The 27,500-nt window shown below is 39.3% G+C and overlaps 1 protein-coding gene across 8 annotated transcripts in view; it reads left to right on the top strand.

The window, feature by feature from the left end:
* FOXP2 (forkhead box P2) overlaps positions 1-27,500 on the top strand; it is a 442,435-nt gene that overhangs the window by 405,225 nt on the left and 9,710 nt on the right. The gene's annotated exons all lie outside the window — the stretch shown is intronic.

The raw sequence follows: 27,500 nt of genomic DNA, 5'->3' as shown, positions 1-27,500 counted from the left end.
TTACTCAAAAGTGCTTTGAAACATGGTAAGTGAAACATCTGGAACTATATGTTTGAAACAAAACATTTATATCAAAACATTTAAATAGATGAGTCTTCATTTACTTTGTAGTAAGGTTGGTGTAAGCTTTTTTTTTTCTTTTCTTTCTTAAAACCTCTTCAACTTGCTTGCAAGCATTGAATGTAACAGGAGGCTGATCTCTGTGGTCATTTTCGCAGCCTGGTTTGTAAGGTATAGTCAGAATGTTCATGTTGGAATTACTTGTAATTTTAACTCTGAGTCTCTAAACCATTTATGAACTGTAGTGGAGATATTGCCCATTTATGTAAACCGTAAAATGCAAAGTTTAACTGTTGCCCACAGTTTACATAGAAGCCAGTAAAGTGAAACTTTTTGCCTGTCGTATAAATCAGTGTAATTACATATTCAAGTTTAATTACTGGTGCGTCTGTATTGGCAAGGTTTATATGTTATATTTTATGCAAGACTACGATTCCTATTAATATTTAGCAGCTAACTATATCATTAATTACTCTAAAATCTTTCCCCTACCATCTTTTTAATGGAGCTGAGAGAGCGGAAGTATTAAAAATTGATGTATTGTGGATTTCAGAAATGTGTCTGAAGCTTTAGAAATGCCTGGCCTTAATCAGTGGTGTCAAACGTGGCAGTTTCTTGTTTAGTAAATAGTAAAACATGTATCTTGGAGGTATTGTTTCCCAGGTTATTTATATAATAATTAGCAGTGTGATATCTAAGTAGACTTAGATTTAAGTTTACTGTAGGATGATTTTTAATGTGTATGTACAATTATGGTCTCTTTTTTCCTGTGTTTCAAATAGCTGAACTGATTTGCCTTTTTTTGTTCTATTTTCTCTGTCACATTTTTAATGTTCATTTTAATTTCTGGAGTGGGATATTTAGCAGTAACACTAACTGAGACCAAACTCCCTTTTTACTTATGCTCTGGTGTGTGAGGAATCCATTTTGATCCAGCCTTTTTTAGGGGAAATATTTTACCAAGTTTTTCTTCTTTTGTTTGGCATGTTAATATATCTATGATCACATAGAAATGTTTATTGTCACACATTTAATTGTTTTATTGCACATTTGTTCTACTTGCCTTTGAAAATAATACACTGTGAACATTCATGTATTTTATCAGGTTCCAAACCATTACTTTTTCAAAATGGAAAAATTTGTCTTTTGGAAGTGTCTTTAGATGTATTAAATAATACAAAAGAAGTAATAAAACTTGAAGTAGAAAGAACATGAATATATGCTCTTGAGAGTAACACTACTCTAAAACAAGTAAAGTGAGCAATCAGACAAAAGTTTTTATATCCCATGCTTTATGCTATCAACCATGCAGTGGGTAGCTTGAGGCCTTTTACTTTTAGCAGTTCTCCTGAGTATGCTAATGCTCTCTTCCTGTATAAAATGCCAAGACAATAAAACTTTAAAGAGCAAACAAGAGTTAGATCATGTGTGTTAAAAACAGCTACTTTACAGAAAAGAATGACACTTGCTATTAAAGTTGTTTTGTAAGTGTTTGGCAGATCTGTTTACACATCCTGTGTACTGTCTGCCATTCTGCTGGATAAACTGAGATATCTGTGCATATGATTATGTAGATATGGCTACATTTATAGCTGTGTTTATAGCTAAAATACAGCATATTGTAGCAATTCTTGTCTATAAAAAAGGCAAATAACTTGAGTCAGGGTGTAACTCAAGATTCAGCCTTCCTCTCTCACTTCTATGATACGTTGTTTGTCAGAACTGGCAGTTTCAGGACTTGCCATGGTGACTCTTTTGAAACGTATGACTACGTGTTGCTCAGTTCTTGACAGAGTGAAGCAACAGAATGTAAATGCCCTGAGATACCATTGGAGAAGGAGGTTATGCTCATTCATCCCTTGCACCAAATTTAGTGAGAGCTTCTGTGAGACCATGAACTGTCAACCAAAAGATACGGGCTATGACTAGATACCCGGTCACTTGTGAAATTTTTGCCTTTTCCTTGCCAAAGGAGCCAAGGATATGAAAAAGGGAACGAATGCAATCTGCAAGGAAAAGTGAAGGAAGGGAAAGGCTTGTGCAGGAGGCAGAGGACCAAGGAAGAAGAGAGGCCTCTTCCTTGCCTCTGTGACCATGTTGACCAGGGCCCCTCGTTTTTGTTAAAGAGCATTACTTAAGAATGCTCATTAAGAAAATGAGAAAAGAACATAGGGAAAGCATGACATAAGTAAAATAAGTAAGGAATATGGCAAACAATGAAGAGAAATTCATAATTTTACATTACCTACACAGATTACATAATCTCAGGGGTTTTTTAATGAAAAATAGTTAATACACTAGAAGAAAAATATTTTACTGCCACAAGCATGCACTTACTTGTAGCTTCCTGAGAAGGTTCACCCAGGAAGTCTGGGTGTTTCTCCCCTAGAGGAGTGGTTTTTGGGGGGTCATAACTACTGCACTCGCCTATAAAGTAGGTGGCTCTGTTCATCTTCAAGTAGATTAAACCTCCCTCTCCTGATTCCCAGGAAAGTGTACTAGCCACAACACCAGGAATGTGCTGAGCAATTATGTTGCCTGCCATCTTGAAGCTGGCACGCAGCCAGGAGCAATGGAGCATGGTATTAGGGAAAGATGCAAGAGGTGGTGTGCAATTTAGAGATCAGAGCATGCAGTTGGGAAGGGGCAGAGTCTGGATTCTGGACAAGCTTCCAGGGAGACACATTTGTTTGGTGTCAGCGCATCAGCAGGAAATGCGAAAAGAGTCCCAGTGACGGTGTCAAAGCCAAGCATCTCAGGCATTTGGTTGTTAGAATTGTACTGAATATCGTTTTATCAGATAAATATACGATAGTGGAACTTTTTTTATTTTGGAATGTTCGTATTAATTTTTCTAGCATAAATTCATCTTTTTATAAACATAATGAAAATTTTGTGTGTGTGTGTGTGTGTACAGTAGTCAATATTTCTGTGCTTTGAGCATGAGAACTATCAGAAAAATTTATTTCTGTTATTGTAATACCTTAGCCACTCAGTGTCGGAAAGTGGGAAAATGATTACAGTCTATGGATTTGAACCTGGTACTTCACATGTGTTTTTTGAAACAGAGTAGTAAGAACAGTTAGAGTCATCAACTTATCCATCTGTGGACAGGTATCTAACATAGGTGGGTGAATCAGCTTACTTAGAAAATAGTCTCTGTTCATTGACTAGAGAAAGATGGTAGGTATATAACTTCAAGTAAATGTATAACATTTAAATGTTTGTTAAGTGCAGTGAGTCCCAGCCAGAGTATTTAGGGCAGTGGCACTTTAATAGCTTTACAGTTTTTGCCTTGGGTAATGTTATATTTCTTACACTTCTTGAACAGTTAAAAATACTGCAGTAAGTTTTAGGTGATCAATATAACCATGGCCTGGTAATTGGGATACCTCCTGTATTAATAATTATGTAAAGCATCTGAAATCTTATGCTGCATGCCTCCCAGTTTCCATTCCCAGTCTGATGAAAGATGGCAATTTCATGATCCGGTATGCAGCATATCACTAGTGGGATCTCAAATCCTAGGTTTACTTTCTGTGTTTTAGTAGTATTAAATCCAAGTTCTGTCTTTGGTCTTTAAATCCGATTCCTGGTAGGTTGACATGGGCACTAAGTGCTCCTTTGACATAAATCTTCACTTAGAAAATAAGTTACTTATTGTGCGCGTATATGTTCTGTTCAAAATTCCAATTTCCTCTAATATCAGTTGTCAACAATCAATGTCAGACAATTATCTTTTCATTTAAATCAATACTTAAGACTGTTTCTTCCTTTATTTTTTGAACATGGACTACTTCTCCAAAATTACTGTGGGTTTTAGCCGATAAGCAACAGGTTTCAAAGTGACAAATAAAACAGAAGGTATTTTATATACAAAAATTCATTATTTATGTAGAACTAGGTGCTGCTAATCTTGTGTAACAATTGTGCATGGATTTAGTTAGAAGCTCCACAGTAGGGAAGTGATCGTCCCCCTGTACTCGGCCCTGGTGAGGCCGCACCTTGAATACTGTGTTCAGTTTTGGGCCCCTCACTACAAGAAGGACGTTGAGGTGCTGGAGCGTGTCCAGAGAAGGGCAAGGAGGCTGGTGAGGGGTCTGGAGAACAAGTCTTATGAGGAGCGGCTGAGGGAACTGGGGTTGTTTAGCCTGCAGAAAAGGAGGCTGAGGGGAGACCTCATTGCTCTCTACAACTACCTGACAGGAGGTTGTAGCGAGGTGGGTGTCGGTCTCTTCTCCCAAGTAACAAGCGATAGGATGAGAGGAGACGGCCTCAAGTTGCGCCAGGGGAGGTTTAGATTGGACATGAGGAAAAATTTCTTTCCTGAAAGAGTGGTGAAACATTGGAAGAGGCTGCCCAGGGAAGTGGTGGAGTCCCCATCCCTGGAGGTATTTAAAAGATGAGTAGATGAGGCGCTTAGGGACCTGGTTTAGTGGGCATGGTGGTGTTGGGTTGACAGTTGGACTCAATGATCTTAGAGGTCTTTTCCAACCTTAATGATTCTATGATTCTAGTACACACCTTTGGGGTATAAATGCAGACTTCTGAAGTAAAAAAAGAAACCTCAAGCATCCAAACAAGTGCAATTAAAGCTGCATGGTTGTGTGAAACTTCGGAAAAACTTTTATCATCCCTGAAGAAATAACAACATTATACAAGACGTGGAATGATACTTAGGGACAATAATGACAGTTCATGCGTTAGTGATAACACAACTTCTTTTTAACCTGGGTGTCATAGGCAGTATACTGCTGAAGAGTTTTGGAGGGATCAGACTCTTGAAAATATAACAGAGACAGGAAAAATAATAGCACAAAGTTGATTTCATTATGATCCTGATGTTCATTTAAGAATCTAAATGTATTGGCTCTGAAGGAACTGAAAGTCAGTTCTCACTCTCGGGGATGGAATATCGAGGATGGAAATCAAGTTCAACTGTTCTTCTGGTGTTTGTCTATGCATTTGTACTAGATTGATCACACCTAAGTGATTACTGCAACTGGCATGGACCAGGGTGTTTTATCACCAGAACACTTAGTGCATCTCTTGTCCACGTGTTCATATTTTGGCAAATGCATCATGCAAAGTGCCATTTTACTTCATTGTATAAACTTGGGGAAAAAGATAAAATTTTAATCTGCAACGCTGTTCATAGCAGTTGAGGAAACAAAAAGAAATTGGTCATCAGAAAACTCAGAAAATTGTAGACTGAGAAATTGTAGTCTCACCATAGGAAACAATGGGGTGGTTATACCATTCTGTTAAAACTCACTGCAGCTTATTAAATAAGGAGTGGGAGGAGTTAGCAAGGGAGATAGGGAAAGCAAATGTTCTACTGGTGAGGTTTTGTGGAAGGCGGCTGTCATCATGGTTTTCTCCCTGCTCACGCTGTATGAGAGTGTAGACTGAGGACAATGCAACTAATCTCATATTCTCAATTGACTTATGAAAATAGTCTAGTTCCTAACAGCAAATCCAGAATCCTGGAGATAATGGATGTCATACTGATGTCTAGAATTTTAATTGTTGATTGCTTTTTAAAGGTACAGTGAAAACCAAAAATAACTTTTTAAGAGTCACTTCTTAAAAAAAGTGAATTCATATATCCTTGTGTCGTATATGACTCTGTGTTCAGCTATCGTAGTGCTTTACTCTGTTTGTAAGATGGGAATTGTTTGAAACCAAATGTCAAGGCACACATATATCCCATGATCTTTAAAGCTGTTTCTAGAAAATGTTGTGTTAAGTTGTTGTTGGAAAGAATAACTTTTGTCCAAATGAAGAAGAGTAAGAGTCAATCTGAGATGAATTATAAAAATGAGCTTATCCAGTGTAGTCCTTCGTCTTCAATTCTGTCTGTGAAAAGGTGAGTTCCAACCATCTGTGTTTTCAGTCACCTTTCCCTTTGTATTCTGCTGTCGTTCCCAACCCTACTCCTTTACCTTTCCCACTCTTGCCCTGACTGGATCATTTCTTTCTGCAGTTCTATCTGCATAATCATCAAACTTGATATTTTTTTTTTCAATTTTTTTTATCTTTAAATTTTATTCCCAGAGGCAAATACGATTATTCTGCTCTAAGATCATTTACTTTTGAGGTGCTTCAGTTTGAAAGCATTCCATTGTCAGGTCGTTCCCATATCTGATTATTCCAGTCCCCCACTGTTAAGCTTTCACACCATTTACAGTAGGTTACCTATCATTCCAGTTTTAATCCCTTTCATTCCCTTGTTTTTTTAACTTCATAATGTTCCAATCCCCTGTCTTTCCTTCTTTCCTTTTTTTTTTTATCATTGCATTGTCCCATTTCATGATCTCTTTGCATTTACCTTGAAGGCTTGTTCTGTTCTAGGAGGCTGCTATGATCCAAGTCTCTTGTTCGTTGTATAAGACTTGAGATAGTGTATAAGAAAATAAACTCTCAAACACATCAATTAACAGGGATGTAACAAGCATTATTAAATAGGTGAGAAGCGTGTAATTGAGCGGATGAACGTGGTAGCAATTGCAGTATTTCTGGGCATCCTTGTTCATCAAAAATGTTTCACCTAATCACATGATATTTTAATGCCTGTATAATTTAATTTCACACATTTTTATTCATAAATCTAACTTAAGGAAGATAATGGGCAAAGAGACTTTGTGACAACAATTGGTTTTTATTTTTATATGAAAAGAGGAACGGCTAGGAAACAGGATCTTAAAGGTTATAGCTTTTGTCTGAGCATATTCCCCCTGAAAGAAGCTCTATTGTGAGAATACACAGTGAAATAATTTTGGCTTTGCCTAGCACTGCAAAGCATCTGAAAGTGACAAGCAAGTCCAGCAAGCCAATACTTTATCATACTATTTCCTTACCATTTACATTTTTTTTGCCTTTACTGATTGTATGGATCATGTGACAGTAAACTCTTTTGAGTAGTGACTTGTGCCTCCCTACTTCGTACAGAGCCACTCATGTGTGGGCACTAATGGAAAAATAAGCAATGATGTTTTGATTAGTAATATTTTTCAATATTCCCATTGACATAACTTTTCACTTGAATATTTTCCTAAATGTTTATATTATTCTTTTTTTTTTTTTTTTATTTTGTATTACTTTACTTTTCAGGCATACGTCCTCTACATTTTGCTTGTGTTCATCTATTTTCTTATCTTTCAAGACTGATGTTCCAGTCCTTTATCATTTCCTCTTTAGCTTCTTAAATGTTACATGTCTTACTTTGGATCAGAATTTGCTATTTCTTCTTTACATTATTCCAGCCCCAATTGTTGCACTTCTACAGTACATTCCCAATGGTCTTGGCAAAAAGATCACTCCAGCGATACGGTTCCTTCAGCTGAAAAGTGTCAGATCCCCATAGCATGGCTTGCAGAAGTTGGTAGGCTCCTGTGGGGTTTCGCAGAATCTTTTGGAAGCTGTCTTGCTGACAACTTTGTGGTACTGCTGTCATGAATTCTCAATGTATGGGCAAGGTATTTATGCTTTTCACATAACGGGTCTGTATAAGAAAAGGCAGCATCTTAAATACTGTTACAGATGTTAAAAATGTGTTTGAAGTTGTGCAACTAAATCTCTCTGCAGTGTGGTTGTGTAATTCTTAAATATAGTTCATAGGAGATTACTGTCTTTGTACATCACAAAAGCTGAGATCATAGTGCCGTTTACAGTGTATTTCTAAAACTGCACGTACAGTTATGAATTTTATCCACTTTTGATGATTGCATTTGGATTTTGAGTAACTGTAATATTATAAGCCAAAATTTTTGAAAGTGGACTCTCTAGATATTTTTTTGTAAATACACATGTCCAAAATGTGCCTTTACATTTACGTATCATGTAAACAGTTAAATAAAAACATACAATTATATCCAATTGGTAATGTTTATACCAGTAGTTTAAATTATGATCCACAAATCCAAGCAAAGATTCATTGAAAAATTTAGGACATTGTGCTGAGGAAGTGTTATTTGACTATTATTTAGTCTAGAATTTGTAGAAAACTCTAGGCACTTTACACATTTTAAAAGACTAAAAATTTCAATGCACTTTTTTTTTTTAAGAGTTTATAGAAAGACTTCATCTCAGTGTGAAACCCTATGTGTAGGTCACATTAAAGTAATCAGATCTCAAGATGACTAAAGACGTGATTATACCTGGTAAAGTCCATATACAAAAGCAGTGTTCACAATCTTCTGGCAAAGTGCAGTTGGGAAAATGTGCTCTTGGCGTCTAACAGCAGTCTATGATTTAGAAAAGTGCTGGGAATGCATATGTGTAGTATAGACCCTGATGTAGTCTCTGTTAGGGTTATAACTGCAGGTATTCCAGTGGTTTTCTCCAACTAAACAACGATATTAAATATGTATCTTAAATTAAGCTGAACAAATCCAGTAGTCTTCCTTCTTTACTGTCATGGTTTAACCCGGCAGGCAGCTAAACACCACACAGCCGCTCACTAACTCTCGCCTCCTGCCCCAGTGGGATGGGGGGGAGAGAATCAGGGAAGAAAAGTAAGATTCATAGGTTGAGATAAAGACAGTTTAATAGGACAGAAAAGGAAGGGAAAATATTAATAATAATCATAAAAGAATATACAAAGCAAGTGATGCACAATGCAATTGCTCACCACCCGCCGACCGATGCCCAGCCAGTCCCCGAGCAGCGGCCCCCCTGGCCAGCTTTTCCCAGTTTATGTACTGAGCATGATGTCACATGGTATGGAATGTCCCTTTGGCCGGTTTGGGTCAGCTGTCCTGGCTGTGCCCCCTCCCAGCTTCTTGTGCACCTCCAGCCTTCTCAGTCGGTAGAGCGTGGGAAGCTGAAAAGTCCTTGACTAGTGTGAGCACTACTTAGCAACAACTAAAACATTGGTGTGTTATCAACATTATTCTCATGCTAAATGCAAAACACAGCACTGTACCAGCTACTAGGAAGAAAATTAGGTCTATCCCAGCCAAAACCAGGACATTTTCCTAGACTTACTAAGTTCATTTGTTCCACTGTATCCATTAATAGAGGTTTAATGATGTTGCAGAGCCTTTGTATGATCATGGGCTCTCACTAACCCTTTTCAAAGACTTCCATAAGCTTCTGATTGAGATGGATAAGGGGAAATGTTTCTTTGATGCAGTATTATGCTGTGATAATAGTACTCTGGGTAATTAGGGACTTCCTCCAACTTGATTTTTATTTTTCTTTATGTTTCCCCTCCTTTTCTTCATACCTTGCAAATTTGGCATTATCAGACATCACAGTTGAAAAATGTTCTCTGAGCTTTTATCTCCTCTAGTCCTAAGAACACAGGAAATAAGAGTCATGTTGTGGGCAACCATGTCATACAATACCTCTCCTAAAATTTTCATAGTCCATCTCAAATCTGAAAGCCATTGCGAAACTTCATTCCTTTGATGATTATAAGCCGCATCCCTAATCGCAGACTAAATATATTCCAATTTAGTTTCACTGATACATGTTCTAGCTTACATAGTCTTTCTTACTCGTCCTCTTTGTTTCTGAAATGTGTTCTAGAGAGCACACTGTGAACTTTGAATCTTCATTTCGGTAGACCAAACAGGCTCTTTCTGATACAGCAGACTGTCCATTCTCCTCATCTTTCTAGTAGCCATTCCATAAAACTATTCAGTTTGGATTTATTTTCATGTGCAGGTGTTAACATGTTTTTTTTAAGCATTCCAGATGTAGTTGTATATAATGTGTTTCTTCTTTCTCTCTGTTCTTATGGGGAAAAAACATATTTTAGCTAAAATCAGCTGAATTGTTGTGGTTTATTTTTGTAGTATGGTATTAAAGGATGGACTGGGGGCCCTGTTGTGGTAAGTGCTGTGCAAAGGCAAAACAGAAAGGATTTTCAAATCCCTGCCCCAAACTCTTGCAGTCTTTAGGTAGTAATTGAATTGTTTAATTTTTGAAAAGCATCTTCAGATGTCGTTTGAACGGAAGCTGTATATTACTTACACTACTGTCCCCATGTAGAATAGCATCAGGCTTTGTTTAGAGAAGTGTTTGACACGATGCCAGATGGCATTAGACTCCACTATAGGTACGTTAAACCAAAAGGTAAATCATGACTGGTAGCAGTGAAATACCTTGAGATGAGCACCCATCAAGTAGTGTTCTGTTACTATGCATGCCCTTTTATTCATGGCATCGTGAAAGAAATAATTATGCTTTTGTATCAATCTGGAGTTACTGGAATTACAATTTAAAACCTATTTTTTTTATTTTGTAGCTGGATACTTACAGATGTAGTAATGAACAATGTATTGCACTGTATATATTTCATTCGGTTGGAATATACTGCCCTGCGAAGCAGAAGTCTGCGTTAAGCACAGGCTAAAGTATGCGGTTAAGAGGCAGAATATGTTAACCTAGGCTCTGTGATATCTCAGGTATCTCCTAATCAGCTCGGTCTGCAGGCAGACTATATTTGTGTTTTCTTGCAGAGGCCATACAGATATAACATATTCTTCAGACATGTTGCCCTTCACATCCAAATCTTAAATCTGTAATAGCATAAAAATGGGAGGCATGATTAGTATTCACATGATGTTAACAATTTGGTGAAATGTTCTGAGAAAAGTTAGAGTAAGTTTGAAGTGTTACATGTAAGAACAGTCATTGGTGTAAATACGAGGTGGTGATGACTGGATACGCAGTCATTCTTAAGACTCTAGAAATTGTAGCAGGTCACCAACTGAATGTGCGCTGACAAAGGTATGTGGTTGTGAAAGCATACTTAACAAGAATGTTGTACATAAAAGTAAGCTCTATTCCTCCACCGAGTTCTTCTGATTGGCCTTTTCTGAAGACTGAGGAAGGACTAAAAATATTAGGTTTGTTGAGAAGAGAGAAACTGAGTGGGGAAATGATGACAGTCTTCAGAATGATGTGCAGAGAAGATGGGAATGAACTTGTCCATTGGGAATGGGACAATAAATAATTTATTAGTATTTCAGCAAGAAGACTTAGGATAGACACCAGAAAAAATAAAACCTTTCTGACTGTAGGATAATTAAGTGTTGATATGTGTACCAGCACAGAGAGACTGTGGAGCCGCTGATACTGGAGGCTTCTAAGAGCAAATTAGAAATGGTCAGAAGTGGTTTAGGTATAAATGATCCTACTTTGGGATAGGGGAAGGGGATGAAGACACTACATGATCTCTTGAGGTCCCTTCCAACCCTGTTTTCTTCAATTCTTATGATAAATCTGGAAGAAGTAAGTTTTTTTTATGTATGCCATGTCTTACTAGAGGCTAGCTGGGATTGTCCAAGTCCATTTACTTCATAATCTGGAACAGCTGTCATAGCTAAATATCTTTAAGCACTCCTTATTTTAAGATTGAATGAACCTTGGCCTTGCAGAAAAATACATAGTGAGCGTAAGATTCAACTAATGTGAGAAATGTCAGCTAGGACAGTGCAGACAGTCCTACACAGGTCAGTTTGACCCATTTGTCCCTGCTGAGTGTGACGTGTGGTTCTACTTGTTAAATGCTACCATCAACTGTTCGGCAAAAAACATATTGAAGGGCTGGCCATTCTCCAGGCTTGTACTAGCAGGCAAAGCTAGTCAGCACTTCAAGTCCTAGCTCTTAATCACTGAAAAAATAAAATAAAAAGATCAATGCTCCAAGAAACTTAGCATAGGAAAAGGAAATATTTTGGTAGCATCCTGCTGAAAATTTTTAAACATACCCATCAGGCATACCTACCAATCAACATTTTCAGTGAAGACTGTTCCACAGGAAAAAATGTACCATGCCCAGGTGTAAGTGTAATGCTATTTAATCCCTTGCTGCTGCATTAGAACAAAATGGTTAGGTGCCACTGTGGAAAAATGTTGATGATTTGCTTATAAAATCTCACAAAAGTGTGCTGTGGAAATGTTAGTAAAAGGATATTATTTTCAGCCTTTTTGTCCCACGCTATCTATCTGATCAGCTATATGTTTTCCAAGATAGCAGAGTTTTATTGATGTAAAAGTTTTTTCAACAGAAATAGAAAAACAATTTTATATATCCTGTATTTATATTAAGATGTATAAAAACCATACATAGTACAGTCCAAATTCTCCCTCAGCTTTTCCTGGATCATTGAATAGCTTTCCAGATTTTGCATAGAGAACATTTGCCTGCTCTAACCAGCAAATAATACTGAGATATTTAGTTGTTGCTGCTAAGTTTCTGTGTAACGGGTACAATTTTTAAAACTTCCAAATCATTAGATACTATAGAGTATGCCAGGTCCATAGCCTCTTTTCTTAAACTTTGTTGTTTTCAGGCTTGCTCTTTTTCGATGGTTCTTCAACAACCCCAAAAATATTCAGACACTCAAATCTCTAGTGCTGTGTCATTTTCCTTTGAATTTTTACCTTAAAAACTTCTGTGCTCTTTCCTCCTAATCCTTTTCTTTTTTTAGCACGTTAACTTTTGACATTTGAACTAGGTACAGTTGACGGTTTGAAAGACTTGAGGCCTGTGCCCTAAGCTAATTCCTAGTCAAGTTTCTACTTTCTTGTGGTTCTGTCACAGAGAAAATACATTTATTTAGACACCAAAGGTAGCAAGCCAAAGTCAAGGATGGGAATTTTAGTAAGAGTCACTAGAATCAGAAAAATGTATGTTAATGTCATCTTCTTAATAAGAACTTGATTCCTAAGAATTTTGATCCTGTAAGAAGGGCTAGTTGTGCATGAGTTTTGACCCTCATTTGATATTTAAAGAAAATATATTGTTAATATGTTGGTTTTCCAGAAAGATCCTTTCTTTATCTACAGTTCAAAGATTTCATCTGATTATTTTTGTAGTAAGTGTTATTAACATTCATAGCTGATAATATATCAATGCAGCTAGGGTATCCCTATTTATTGTCTCGGCATCTTCTTGCCAAGTTTAAAAAAAACAAACAAACAAAACAAAACATGGAGACCTAGTCAATTTAATTGTCAGTTTCATAATCTAAGAAAAAACTCTGCATGTTTTTATTACCCATTTTTAATCAAAGATATTTTTTTTTCTTGGTTAAAGGGAAATGAAGTCATGTGGGTATCAACAAATCTGTCAATTCTCTAGAAATTTCTCTCTATAAAGTTCATTTCTTTGTACAAAGCTAAAAGGAAGAGGACTACATATTTGGTTGTTGGGGTTTTTTTATATTTTCAACATTTTTTCAACTCAGACTCATTACTATAAAGCTGAAATTCTTCAAAAACTTGTTTTGCATTTTTTCCTTTTCATTCTGATTTGCCACCAATGTCCATTTTCAAACTTTGTTTAGAATAGAAACTGCAGGGTTTAGCTGTCCCTAATTTAAAGTAAACCAGTTTGTATTTTGATGGGCTTGGGCAGGGCCAAACTTACAGGGCAAAAAGCACCAAACACTATCTCCAGCCACTTTAAGAACAAATGCATTGGTGTATTTTGTAGTTAAGCAGTACAAAATCATCCCTGAGTCAGGAAGTGCCTATGGTATAGAAAGGAAAAAGGAGAGTTTGCTTCTAATCTCCATGAATTAATGGCTGGTTGGCTTCTGCGGTATGAGGCCCAATGTCTGTTAAAACATTTTCCTGCAGAGTAATGGCAGGTGGCATCTCAGAATTATTGAATACTTATATATTTTAATCCTGTTAAAAAATACTTAATAAATTAAAAAAACACAGCTTATTAGCTGTGTAACTTACTGAGGATTTTAAAAACTTTTCTTTAGCAGAAGCTCTGTGCCTTTTTATCATTAGAAGAAATTAATAGTGGGATAACTGTAGTGATAAAATGATCATAAATATGCCATATTAAATTGGGTGAGCCTTAAGTATGGGTAAGGTGAAGCGTGAACATTTGCTTTTTTCCTATATTTTCCTTATTTCCATATTTCTAGTATATAACTTTTACTCATATCTCCAAGCCGCTACTCCTTTTGTGTTGACTTCAGTGGCAGCTAAATTGAATCAATTCAAAGTACTCCTATCATTTTTAATGTTTCCCCCTACAGATATGTTTACCATGCCATAGGTCACTTCTGTTGTTCTTTTCTGGATTCTACTATATTGTTTTTGAGATGAGTGAGTAATAGCTAAAAGGTAGTCAAGTACATTGAACGTACTAGTTGAAGTGAGGGCCTACTATAAATACATAAACATGTTTTATTTCATTGTCACTGTCATTAGTCTCTCCTAATGAGTCTAACATACTGGTTTTTGACTTCTTAAGCAGAGGCGCCACTGAAGGATTCATAATAACATCTATTTCCCAAGTGGTTACAGTAGATAGATGTATATGGGTAGTTTATTTTCTTTCTTTTATTTGTCAGCAGTAAATTGATCTGCCATGGATTGTCAGCTTTGTTATTTTTTTCACAGTTAACTTTACATATGACTTATCTAAATATATTCTGTTGTTACCTCTGTTTATATCTTCTTCTGGGGTATTCTTAATTATATTCAAAATAGAAATCAAATGTAGGATCTTAGAGAACTCTCGCTGTTAACCTACCTCCATGCTGTGAAATAATCTTTTGTCCTTCCTTCATCTAACTAGTTTTATTACTGACAGATCTTTATGTCTAATTTAAGTATGAGTTAGATTTTTGAAGTCTCTCACAGAAATTTGCAAATTAAAATGCATCCATCAGATCACCTTGTTTACTGTTGTATTACTCTTAGAAGCCTCGTAGGGCAAGTAAAATTAGTGGTCTTATATATACTTGTTACTCCACCTCATGTGTCTAGTAGAAAAATACATGGTTCACTATGTATATCACCTTTGGTTATTCCCCCTTGTCCCCAAGCGCTCTGTCAGATGCACTGCATATTTCACTTATATCTTCTGCTGTGAATAAACTTCACCAGTGAAATCTTGGCCGTAATGAAGTCAAGGGGAATTTTGCCATTGACTTAAATGAGATCTGGATTTCATCCCAGGAAACCATTTGCCTTCATGTCTTTGGCTTTCCCTCATTTCTTATTCTACCTTCAGTCACTCCTAATCACTCCTAATCTCCATCTGATATTTTTTGTGACTGCTGTCGTGGTTTAACCCCAGCCGGCAACTAAGCACCACCCAGCCGCTCGCTCACTCCCCCCCGGTGGGATGGGGGAGAGAATCAGCAGAGTAAAAGTGAGGAAACTTGTGGGTTGAGATAAAGACAGTTTAATAGGCAAAGCAAAAGCCGCACGTGCAAGCAAAGCAAAACAAGGAATTCATTCACTCCTTCCCATCAGCAAGCAGGTGTTCAGCCATCTCCAGGAAAGCAGGGCTCCATCACGCCTAACGGTTACTTGGGAAGACAAACGCCATCACTCCAAATGCACACACACACACCCCTTCTTTTTCCCCCAGCTTTATATGCTGAGCGTGACGTCATATGGTGTGGAATATCCCTTTGGTCAGTTGGGGCCAGCTGTCCCAGCCGTGTCCCCTCTCAACTCCTTGTGCACCCCCAGCCTACTGGCTGGTGGGGTGGTGTGAGAGGCAGAAAAGGCCTTGACTCTGTGTAAGCACTGCTCAACAATAATGAAAACATCCCTGTGTTATCAACACTGTTTCCAGCACAAATCCAAAACACAGCCCCATACTAGCTACTATGAAGAAAATTAACTCTATCCCAGCCAAAAACAGCACAACTCCTTACAGCCCCATTTCTCAATTTTGGTTCATGAAAATCCTTTTTTCCAAATAAGACAAGGAGTTCTCCCAGATCTGAAATCTTTTTATTAGATCTTTGAAAATTTTTACAGTCTTAGTAGTCTACAACATTAGCAAAATTGCTAATGTTGAAATCCAGAACCTTTTTATCTGTGCAAATACAAACAAGAAAATATTTTCTGAGTTGTGGCAGGACTAATTGGGAATGCCCTGTTAACCAATAAATTTCTAAGTGATTTTTTTAAAAGGTTTGGGTTTTTTTTTTTCTGTTAATAAAAGTGTAATTTCTTAATATTTTCTGGTCTATATTCCCCTAATAGCCAAAAGATACAGATAAGATCACCTTTTCTTTTGGGATTTTTGGCATTAAACTGCCTTCTTAATCCTTTGTACCTCCTTTTCAGACACCCTGTATTGCTTGTGGCATATTCTTTTCTTTAAAATAGCACCATGTGTTTACTTAGTTCAAATTTTCAGGTAACAATGAGTGTCTTCCTGCTGTCTTCCTCCCCTCTGGTATTAGAGATACATATGCACTCAGAGTAGCTTTCCTCTGCCATGTTCATGCTAGATCTTTACAACCAATTAATGATTTTTCTTGCCTTTTGCTCTGGTCTTCCATTTGCAATACTTGAGTATTCTCTGATTTGTCCTGGGACATAAGAATGTGCTGGGACCTGCCCTGTTTAACATCTTTATTGATGTCCTGGAGGATGGACCTCTTCCTCATCAGGTTTGCAGATGACATCAAATTAGGGGAACAGTCAATATGTGTAAGGGTAGGATAGCCATTCAGAGGACCTGTGTGGGCTAAAGGACCGAGCCAAGAGGAACTTTATGAAATGCCATGCCCTGCACTGAGGGAGGAAGATCCTTTTGCAATGAGGCACACTAGGACGGCCTGCCTGGGGAGCTGCTTTGCTGAAAAGGCCCTGGGGATACTGGCAGAGAGCAAGCTGAGCACGAGCCAGCAGGTTGCCCTGGCAGTTGAGAAGGCCAACAGTGTCCTGGGCTGTATTAAGCACAGCAGAAGGCCAAGAGACTGAGGGAAATTATTATCCCCCGCTTCTCAGCACTCATTAGACCGCACCTGGAATACTGTGTCCAGTTTTGGCACCTCAGATATGAAAAATACAGCAGTAAACTGGATTGAGTTCAGCAGAAGGCCACCAAGATGATCAGAAGCAGAAGCAATTGCCCTGTGAGGAGAGGCTGAGGGAGCTAAGCTTGATCAGCCGGGAGAAGAGGCAGCTTCGGGGGGACCTGGCCCTCAGTACCTACAGGGAGATTAGCAAGAAGATGGGGCCAGGCTCTTCACTGTGGTGGTAGACTGAGAGACAGTGGTCATAAGTTAAAATGAGAGATTCAGACTGGGTATAAAGAGAACTCTCTTCATGAGGACAATCAGGCAGTGAGTTGAGGCAGTTGCTAAGGAAGCTGTATAGTCTACATTCTTGGAGGTTTTCAAGACCCAACTGGGTAAAACCATGAGCAACCTGGTCTGACTTTGTAGCTGTGCCTTCTTTGGGCAGGAGGTTGTCTTAGAGATCTCCTGAGGCCCCTTTGACCTGAATTATCTTGTGATCCTAGAGTATGTTTCCATAAAGACAAAACAATGAGAGAGTGAGCAGAAGCAACCAAGCTGAAGGAGAAAGATGCTCTGGATTTTGTTTTACAGATACCAGTGAAGTCGTATCAGGTGCTCACTGAAGGGATGTATCTTACAAATAGCAACAACTGCGTTTACGTCTTTTTAAGGTATCACAAAAGAAAAGCTGTGTTTGCCAGACCGGTTTTGTGCAGTTGGTAATGATGGGGTTTGTGATTTATTTGTTTTTTTTTCCCAAGGGGAATCACCTACCTTATATCTGTAAATAATTGAAGGGAAGGCATGAAGGAACACTAGCTTCTTTTACAGTGACTGATAAAATTAAATCAACACCTATGATAAATAGGAAAGCAAGTTTCTAGTCTTGGAGGTTGTAAAAACAGTAATAGACTTACACAAACTCATTCTTACTTGCTCCTACACTTTACTTGATGCGCCAGAGGCACTTTGTGACCATTGATCATTAATTCCATCTTACGCCATCTCCTCTAGTGATGAACTAAAGATGACAAACTTTAGTGGCCTAATTAATTATTCCAGTGCACTCTTATCTCCTGTCAGAGTCTGCAGCAGTGCCTGCCAGCTAGGGCTGTTGCCTCTGCTTTCCATCACCAAGTCAGTGCAACTCCCAGCTCCACCATGGTAGACTTGAAATCCTTAGTGATGGATAAGATGATAGATAGATGATAGATGGATGGTTGCATCCAGAGGGTAGTGGTCAATGGCTCAATGTCCAGATGGAGATCGGTGACAAGTGGTGTCCCACAGGGGTCCATATTGGGACCAGTACTATTTAATATCTTTATCAATGACATAGACAGTGGGATCGAGTGCACCCTCAGCAAGTTTGCAGATGACACCAAGCTGAGTGGTGCGGTCGACACGCCAGAGGGATGGGATGCCATCCAGAGGGACCTGGGTAAGCTCAAGAAGGGGGCCCGTGTGAACCTCATGAGGTTCAACAAGGCCAAGTGCAGGGTCCTGCACCTGGGTCGGGGCAACCCCTGGTATCAGTACAGGCTGGGGGATGAAGGGATTGAGAGCAGCCCTGCCGAGAAGGACTTGGAGGTACTGGTGGATGAAAAGCTGGACATGAGCCAACAATGCGCGCTCGCAGCTCAGAGAGCCAACCGTATCCTGGGCTGCATCAAAAGAAGTGGGTCAAGGGAGGAGATTCTGCCCCTCTACTCTGCTCTGGTGAGACCCCACCTGGAGTACTGCGTCCAGCTCTGGAGCCCTCAGCATAGGAAAGACATGGACCTGTTGGAGCGGGTCCAGAGGGCCACGAAAATGATCAGGGGGATGGAACACCTCTCCTCTGAAGAAAGGCTGAGAGAGTTGGGGTTATTCAGCCTGGAGAGGAGAAGGCTTCGGAGAGACCTTATTGCAGCCTTTCAATACTTAAAGGGGGCTTATAAGAAAGATGGCGGCAAACTTTTTAGCAGGGCCTGTTGTGACAAGACAAGGGGGAATGGCTTTAAACTAAAGGGGTGTAGATTTAGACTAGATATAAGGAAGAAATTTTTTATGCTGAGGGTGGTGAAGCACTGGCACAGGCTGCCCAGAGAGGTGGTGGATGCCCCATCCCTGGAAACATTCAAGGTCAGGTTGGAGGGGGCTGTGAGCAACCTGATCTAGTTGAAGATATCCCTGCCCACAGCAGGGGGGTTGGACTGGATGACCTGTAGAGGTCCCTTCCAACCCAAACTATTCTATGATTCTATATGAAAAAAAGTATATTTTGAAGCTACTTTTTGTGCTTCAGTGTCGCATCTGAGAGAAGAAAAGGTTGCTACTTCCCTTTTTTTCCTCAACATGGCTCTTGGAGGGCCCAGGGTGGAAGGGTGCAATCTGAAAGTGGCAGGTTGACAAAGCACATCCAGAAACACCCCCATTGAGGAGCAGTGCTTCTATAGGCATCGTATTTCCAGTCTTCTTCCACCAGGATGTTGTAGCTTCACTCCCTCCTTAGTGAAATGAGGTAGCGCACCCTCAGCTGCCTGACAAAGATATGTGACAATAGGACTTTCCTCCCTTTCTTGCTTGAAGCTAGAGATTTGCATATAGGCATTATTTTATCTAGAAATAATAGCACTTCTTCAGCGTTTCAGTATATGTGATAAATACATGGGGAAGTGATTCCTGATGTTCAAGGAAAAATAATAATGGATTCTGTGACAGTTGTAGCATTACTGAATTTGTATTTAATTACTCATCTAATATGCTTTCTTCCCTTTCTCAATATTTGGATTAGTATCTCCCTAAATGGCTGTACATATTCACGTCAATAAACAGTTCACTTCTACTTAAGAAAAATAATAAACTTTTTATAATAGCGTGAAATCGTAAAGAGACAGAGTAATAGAATTAGATATATTGAAAATACTGTAGGATTTGAGGATTTGTCTCCATTTGCCTGCCAAGGCATAAATATAAAAATTCTAGATCCGAAACAGTGGATTGGAAAGGAGAGCTTTTCTTTTTAAACTGCTATAGAATATCCTACAGACCTAGAGCTGTACTGGCAAGATGAGATACAGCTCTTCCTAAGGAAATACTAGTCCAGTTCTACTACAAAAAAAAAAAAAGGAAAAAAAAAAACCAAACAAACAGGTCCGTTACTACATCTGTAATATAGTGATTATCATTTTACCAAATAATATTTGGTGAAAAATATTCTTGTAGAAAAGTCTAACATAAGTCACAGCTTTAAAAATACTAGGTCAGACAGAAATAAAAGTTCTAAATAATATGTGTTTCAACAGGTTAAACTAGGAAAATATTTTATATAATGTTAGATGTTAACACAGAAAAGTCTTCAGAAAGCCATGATGCTTCAGATAAAAATAAAGATTAAAAATGTTCTTCAAATACTAAAATATAGAAATGTACAGAAAGAATTAGTTTGGCCACAGTATTCTTTGTGCTTTAGTAGGTTACCGTGTTGATTTGGACACAAAAATTTTCAGACTTCCACAGTTTGAAGAATTCTGTAGCTGTGGATTTTTTTAGTATCTTCTCCCAAAGTATACTTGGAACACTTTGTGTAGCTGAATCAAAATTGCACTTGTAGTTCAGGATGCCTACAGCATGAAAGAATTGAGGGCAGTGTGGGTAATAAGTAAAAATGCAAATAAAAATTGCAGGTGTCTAACGTAAAAAGTTACACTGGAAATGTGGAGTTCTATAAAAGATATTGTGTAACACAAACATAACAGGTTCTGTTTTGTTCTTTTCATATACTGAAGCATAGTCAATATAATGGAAGTAAAGATAGTGGAGAAATAGTACAGTTGGAAAAATATCTGCAGACTAACCAATTGGTTTTGAAGATCTAATGTTTGTGGGCTTAAGGCTGTCTACAGAATTGTGAGGAAGAATGGGTCAAACTACATCATTTGGTTTGGGAAACGGTTAAAGTTGTTTGGGAGCTACCTAATTTATATTTTTTTTAAAGTTTAAAAATCTTTATTACTTTAACAAGCAAACAAAATCTTAAAAGAAATAATCAACATAGGTTGTCATACCACATATGGCTTAGAAATTGTTCAGTCCCAAAGATTCCCTTGGGAAAGCTTTCTTCAGCTGAGTTCCAGAAAATTTGTCATCTTTATATACTTCTACATGAAGTCACTAGGAAAGCTAGTGAGTCAATAGTATCAAAATTAAAGTCACATAGAAAATAAGCCTGGGAGGGACTTCAAGACATAATCTAATTTATTGCCCTTTGTGCCATTGAATACCAAAGTAAGAAACTCCCTAGTGTTACTAGGTGCCTAAGTCACCATAGCAATACAAAATACTTTCAGCTGCAACCCAGAAAAAAAATCACCCTTTCATGATTTTAGACTGATTATTGCAAGCCCTACGTGGAATAAAAATGCACTGAAAGATCTTAAAAAATTACATGACTTGCTGCAGACCATATGCTTGGCTACAAAGCTCACAGTAAGCACATTGACCTAGGCAGCTTTTCTCTCTCTACTTCTACCACCTCTTCAATACAAAGCCAAGAGCAAAGTCTTTTCAGTGCCAGTCATTACATTGACTTAACTGTCTGAGAGACTGCATCTCTCTCGATCATGACGTCCCACAGCACTTTCCCTTAAATGATTTTAGCAGAACATTAAAGATTTTGGGTGGATATGGGCAACGATGTTTAGAGTACCCAGATCTGAACTGTGGAATTTGTTCCACTGGGGATCCTGGAGGGGTTGTGGCACTTCCCTGGCAGCTTTCAGAATTAAACACCAAACACCTTGCATTTTTTTTTCTTCTTCTTTTTTATGTATACAAATAAGAAATGAACTAATTCTTTTTTTCCTTTCGTAGAATTGGATGAAAGAAATACAGGGAAACTTAAATGGTTAAATTTCTGTTTTGGAAGAAGGGAAGTGCTCAGGGTCTCTGTAGTAACTCAGCGCTGATGGTTATAAAAGGCATTGTCTGACTTTGCATTTTTTCCAAAGAAAAGTTGTATTTTCTGTTCAAAGCCTGAAATGATCACTATTTCTACTAACCAAATCCAAACCTTGTTTATTGTAATTATTTATATTTTGTTGTCCTGCATTCTCACTGCTGTTTTGCTGGATTCGGTATCCCCTTACATTAAAGCTGATGTGACGTGAAACCTCTGTAGAAAACATGCTATCCATAATTGAGAATATTGTATCAAGTATCTTTTCTCCTTGTTGACACCGGCTCAACTCAATTTAATTAGGAAATCATGTACTTGGTTATAGGATCTGGTTGTTTTCATGTCAGCAACAGCATACGTTCTAATGTTTAAAAGTTGAATGTTACACTTGTTTTGTTGCTGTTGCCTAGATTTTAGCAGGATTTTAGTAGCTATTGTACTAAACAAGTTTTCCCAAGGCAGGATGAGGCTAATCTTGTGCAAAACTCAAAAGACAAGTTCACCTTGTATCAGACAAGTTATTGTAGGCTTTGGGAATTTGGCTTCATCTCTAAATATTTGGAAGTTACTTTATACATTCCTTCCTAGTACATATTTATCCCTCAGCTGCCTGCCCTGTTATCTTTCTTTTTCCTTTGAAGCCTCAAAGCTCTTCTCCAGCAGCCTACAAACAGTCTTCATGAGGCCTCTGTAAGTGTCCAGCAACTGTTACCTGTCTCCTGGCACCTGACAGTTGTTCCAGTTAAATGCTATAAATGATGATGTCTTTAAGGATGTAGTATACATCTGAGAACATGAGAACGTGAAGTTGTAGTTTGCCAGTTGCAGGAGTGAGAGAAAAATCTCCATGTAAAGCTGTAAAGCATGTGGAAGAGTGAATGTTTGAGGCAGCCACAGAGACAGAGGAACTTCATGTTCTGTGATCTATGAGCAAGGAAGAAGTAATGGATTGAGATGAGCAGGCAGCTCTGCAGGTTATTGGAATCCTCCTTTTATATTACAAAGGTCTCTCACAGAGAGTTTAATTTTGAAAGTGCTGGGGTACAAGGAAAATTTTCGTTTATAACAGTAGATCCACCAATTGTAAAGAAGGTGATCTGTGGAAATTAGTATGTTCATTTGTTTGTATCTTTACCAAAATGTTCTTTGAAATAATTTAGCATTGCCATATTTTATTTTTGCTGCTGCTGCAGGCATCTCCTCACCTCCTGTTTGTTACACTGCATTGTTAGTCCTGAGCTCAGGTAGAGGTGTAGTTTGCCAGCACTTGTTCAATAGGAGACAACCATTTTGATGAGGACATTTGGACATGATGTAGTAATAATACTTCCTAAGAGATGACTTCGTCATCCCTTTATTCTACCAAAGAGCAGTGACTGAACTCACTTCTCACATAGGTGTGTCTAACCTCTTCATAAAGGCCCCCAAGGATGGGGACTCCAAGGCTCCCCAAGCAACCTGGTCCAGTGCTTTACTGTCTGTACTAATTTCTAACTCCAGCATCTGACCTGTTGCTCTTTCTATAACCTAAGACATTCCTCTTTCAGCCTTTCTTCATATAACAGTTTTTTCTAAACCTCTACCTGGATTTTCTCAAGTTGCCACATATTTGAAATCTCATCGTCTTCACCAATGTGCTTGCATTACCTCCCATTTTGTTGATATCTGTGAAGTTAATAACCGTGCTCCCTGTTTTATCTTCTATGTCATCAGTAAAAAATACTGACTAGTTCTGAACCCAGGATTGGTCCGTCAGGGAACCATACTAATCTTCGTTAAAATACAGATTCCAATTATGTAGTAGATACGTAAGTTCTGATCAGAAGTCAGAAATCACTAAGCTATGACCTGTTGTTAGGATTTATTTGAGTAGCATGGTTATTAATAAAAAGACATGGCATATATAAATATTTCTTCAGAATTTATGTTTAAATACTCAGCACTTCACATGGGAATTTGTCTGTAGTACACTGCTCCCATTGTATAACAAAATGGTAGCGTAGAATTTTGCAAATAAATACATTTAAGTATATATCTATTGAAACACACACACATACATATTTTCATATTAGCTACATACAAATACCAATCTCAATATTTTGCTTTCTATGTACAATAAATACCTTGGGATATATCATACTATACTGAAAGTGTTCTAGATAAGAATGTATTGAGCAACTTACAAGATGGGAGTTCAAATCTTGTTTTGCTTATGGGAAAAAAAAAAAAGTTTTTTGGTTTTTGTATGTATTTTGTATAGTTGCTTCCTCCTCAGAACATACATAAAGTACTATAAATGTAAGATCCTTTACATCTCTAACCAACATCCCTCAGCTTTGCCTTTCAACCTTTGATTTCAAAAAACAAACTCCAGAGTTGAGAGAAATGTTAGTTTCAAGAGCCTATGTGTTATTCCTTGTGCTTACACTTCCAGAAAGAGGTGTTTGTATGGCAGTGTTTTCTATGAGCTGTACTTTTAAGCTGCTGGCAGAAAAGCCTATGAAATTTATTTTTGTGTGGACAACTGAACTGCTTGATTTTGGTCTTGATTTACTGTTGATCTGGAGGAAGGTATAGTTGACAAAAATGAAAGTTTTCTATCCTGATTAGTCTTTTAAGCTATTAATTTTTCCACAGATTAGTCATCAAAATAATCTTTGAACTGTCCTTGCAAAAAAGAGGTCCTCAATACTAAAAAATTACAGCACAAGAGGAACTAGTGTCTTAATGTGCAGTGCATTTTTAATGGTTATTTCTTGTTATCCTCCCTGTTTGTACAGTGGCTGCATTCCAACCACAGAAATGTAATAAAAACAACCTGGACACCACCCTTAAAGGAACTGAACTCATTTGGTAAAAAATAAAAGTTCTGTAGTCAGAATTTTTTAGGCATGGAAAGGAAAGCATAGCAATGAATCATAGAATGGTTTGGGTTGGAAGGGATGTTTAAAGATCATCTAGTTCAACCCCCCCGCCGCGGGCAGGGATATCCTTCGTTACATCAGGTTGCTGAAAGCCCCATCTAACCTGACTTCGAACAATGATGGGGCATCCACAACTTCTCTGGGCAATCTATTCCAGTGTGTCACCACCCATATTGTAAAAGATTTCTTCCTCATGTCCAATCTAAACCTACCCTCCTCAAGTTTAAAAATGTTGCCCCTTGTTCTGTCACTACAGGCCTTGGTAAAAAGTTTCCATCTTTCTTATAAGCCCCCTTTAAGTATTGAAAGGCTGCAATAAGGTCTCCCCGGAGCATTCTCTTCTCCAGGCTGAACAATCCCACCTCTCTCAGCCTTTCTTCGTAGGAGAGCCCTCTGACCATTTTTGTGGCCCTTCTCTGGACCTGTTCTAACAGGTTCATGTCTGTCTTGTACTGGGGACCCCAGAACTGGATGCAATACTCCAGGTAGGATCTTACGAGAGCAGAGTAGAGGGGGAGAATCACCTCCCTCAGCCTGCTGGCCACGCTTCTTTTTATGCAGCCCAGGATACGATTGGCTTTCTGGGTGGCAAGTGCACGTTGCCGGCTCGTGTCCAATTTTTCATCCACCAGTATCCCCAGGTCCTTCTCAGCAGGGCTGCTCTCAATCCCATCATCCCCCAGTCTGTATTGATATTGGGGATTTCCCTGACCCAGGTGCAGGACCTCATGTTTGGCCTTAATGAACTTCATGAGGTTCATGTGGGCCCACTCCTCAAGCCTGTCAGCGTCCCCCTGGATGGCCTCACTTCCCTCCAGCGAATCAACCGCACCACTCAGCTTGGTGTCATCTGCAAACTTGCTGAGGGTGCACTCAATCCCACTGTCTGTGTCATTCATGAAGATATTAAATAGTATTGATCCCAGTACGGACCCTTGAGGGACGTCGCGGATGAAGGAATATGCTAGGTATACCAGTGCACAAAATGCAGTTTCTTGGGAGCAACACAGGGGACAGAATATTGTAATAGTAGTGTTACAGCATCTGGAAGCGATTAATATGGCATTATATCATGATTAAAACATTGGAGACTTCCATCAAAAACTTACAATTCTGAAGAAAATACCTGAAATTTGTAGTTTGGAAGTTCTTTTCAACGTTTGAAAAAAGATACTAAGTAAAAAACCCAACCATATCAAAGGTCCTGTAAATCTCAAGGCACATAGTTGCTTGATTTGCCTTAAAAAGGGATGAATGTGTTTTACAGGGGTGGCCCTGTATGTTAGGGAGTGTTTCGATTGTATAGAGCTCAACGATTGTGACGATGATACGGTTGAGTGTTTATGGGTAAGGATGAGGGGGAAGGCCAACGAGGCAGATATCCTGCTGGGAGTCTGTTATAGACCACCCAACCAGGATGAAGAGGCGGATGAAGCGTTCTACAAGAGGCTGGCAGAAGTCTGTCAATCACTAGCCCTTGTTCTCGTGGGGGACTTCAACTTCCCGGACATCTGCTGGAAATACAACACGGCAGAGAGGAAGCAGCCTAGGAGGTTCCTGGAGTGTGTGGAAGACAACTTCCTGACACAGCTGGTAAGTGAGCCTACCAGGGGAGGTGCCTCGCTCAACCTGCTGTTTACTAACAGAGAAGGACTGGTGGGAGATGTGGTGGTCAGAGGCCGTCTTGGGCTTAGCGACCATGAAATGATAGAATTCTCCATTCTTGGTGAAGTAAGAAGGGGGGCCAGCAAAACCGCAACCATGGACTTCCGGAGGGCGGACTTTGGCCTGTTCAGGACGCTGGTTAAGAGAGTCCCTTGGGAGACGGTCCTGAAGGGCAAAGGGGTCCAGGAAGGCTGGACGATCTTCAAGAAGGAAATCTTAAAGGCGCAGGAGCAGGCTGTCCCCATACGCCATAAGAAGAACGGGCAGGGAAGACGACCGGCCTGGCTGAACGGGGAGCTCTTGCTGGGACTCAGGAAAAAAAGGAGCGTTTACCACTTGTGGAAGAAGGGGCAGGCGACTCAAGAAGAGTACAGGGATCTTGTTGGGTCGTGCAGAGAAGAAATGAGAAAGACAAAAGCCCAGCTAGAACGCAATCTGGCCGCTGTCATTAAAGACAACAAAAAAAGCTTTTACAAATATATTAATGACAAGAAGAGAGCCAAGGAGAATCTCCATCCCTTATTGGATGCGGGGGGGGAACATTGTCACTGAGGATGAGGAAAAGGCTGAGGTACTCAATGCCGCCTTTGCCTCAGTCTTTAACAGGCAGACCAGTTATCCTCAGGGTACTCGGCTCCCTGAGCTGGAAGACAGGGACCGCGAGCGGGATGAACCCCCCATAATCCAAGAGGAAGCAGTCAATGACCTGCTACGTCACCTGGACGCTCACAAGTCTATGGGGCCGGATGGGATCCACCGGAGAGTGCTGAGGGAGCTGGCGGAGGTGCTCGCCAAGCCACTCTCCATCATTTATCAGCAGTCCTGGTTAACGGGGGAGGTCCCGGATGACTGGAGGCTTGCCAATGTGACGCCCATCCACAAGAAGGGCCGGAAGGAGGATCCGGGGAACTACAGGCCTGTCAGCCTGACCTCGGTGCCGGGGAAGATTATGGAGTGGTTCATCTTGAGGGCGCTCACAAGGCATGAGTGGGACAACCAGGGGATCAGGCCCAGCCAGCACGGATTCATGAGAGGCAGGTCCTGCTTGACCAACCTGATCTCCTTCTATGACCAGGTGACCCTCCTAGTGGATGAGGGAAAGGCTGTGGATGTGGTCTACCTGGACTTCAGTAAGGCCTTTGATACCGTCTCCCACAG

This window comes from Aptenodytes patagonicus, chromosome 1, assembly GCF_965638725.1.
Source record: "Aptenodytes patagonicus chromosome 1, bAptPat1.pri.cur, whole genome shotgun sequence".
Lineage (NCBI taxonomy): Eukaryota > Metazoa > Chordata > Aves > Sphenisciformes > Spheniscidae > Aptenodytes > Aptenodytes patagonicus.
This window is presented reverse-complemented; position numbering and strand designations above follow the sequence as displayed.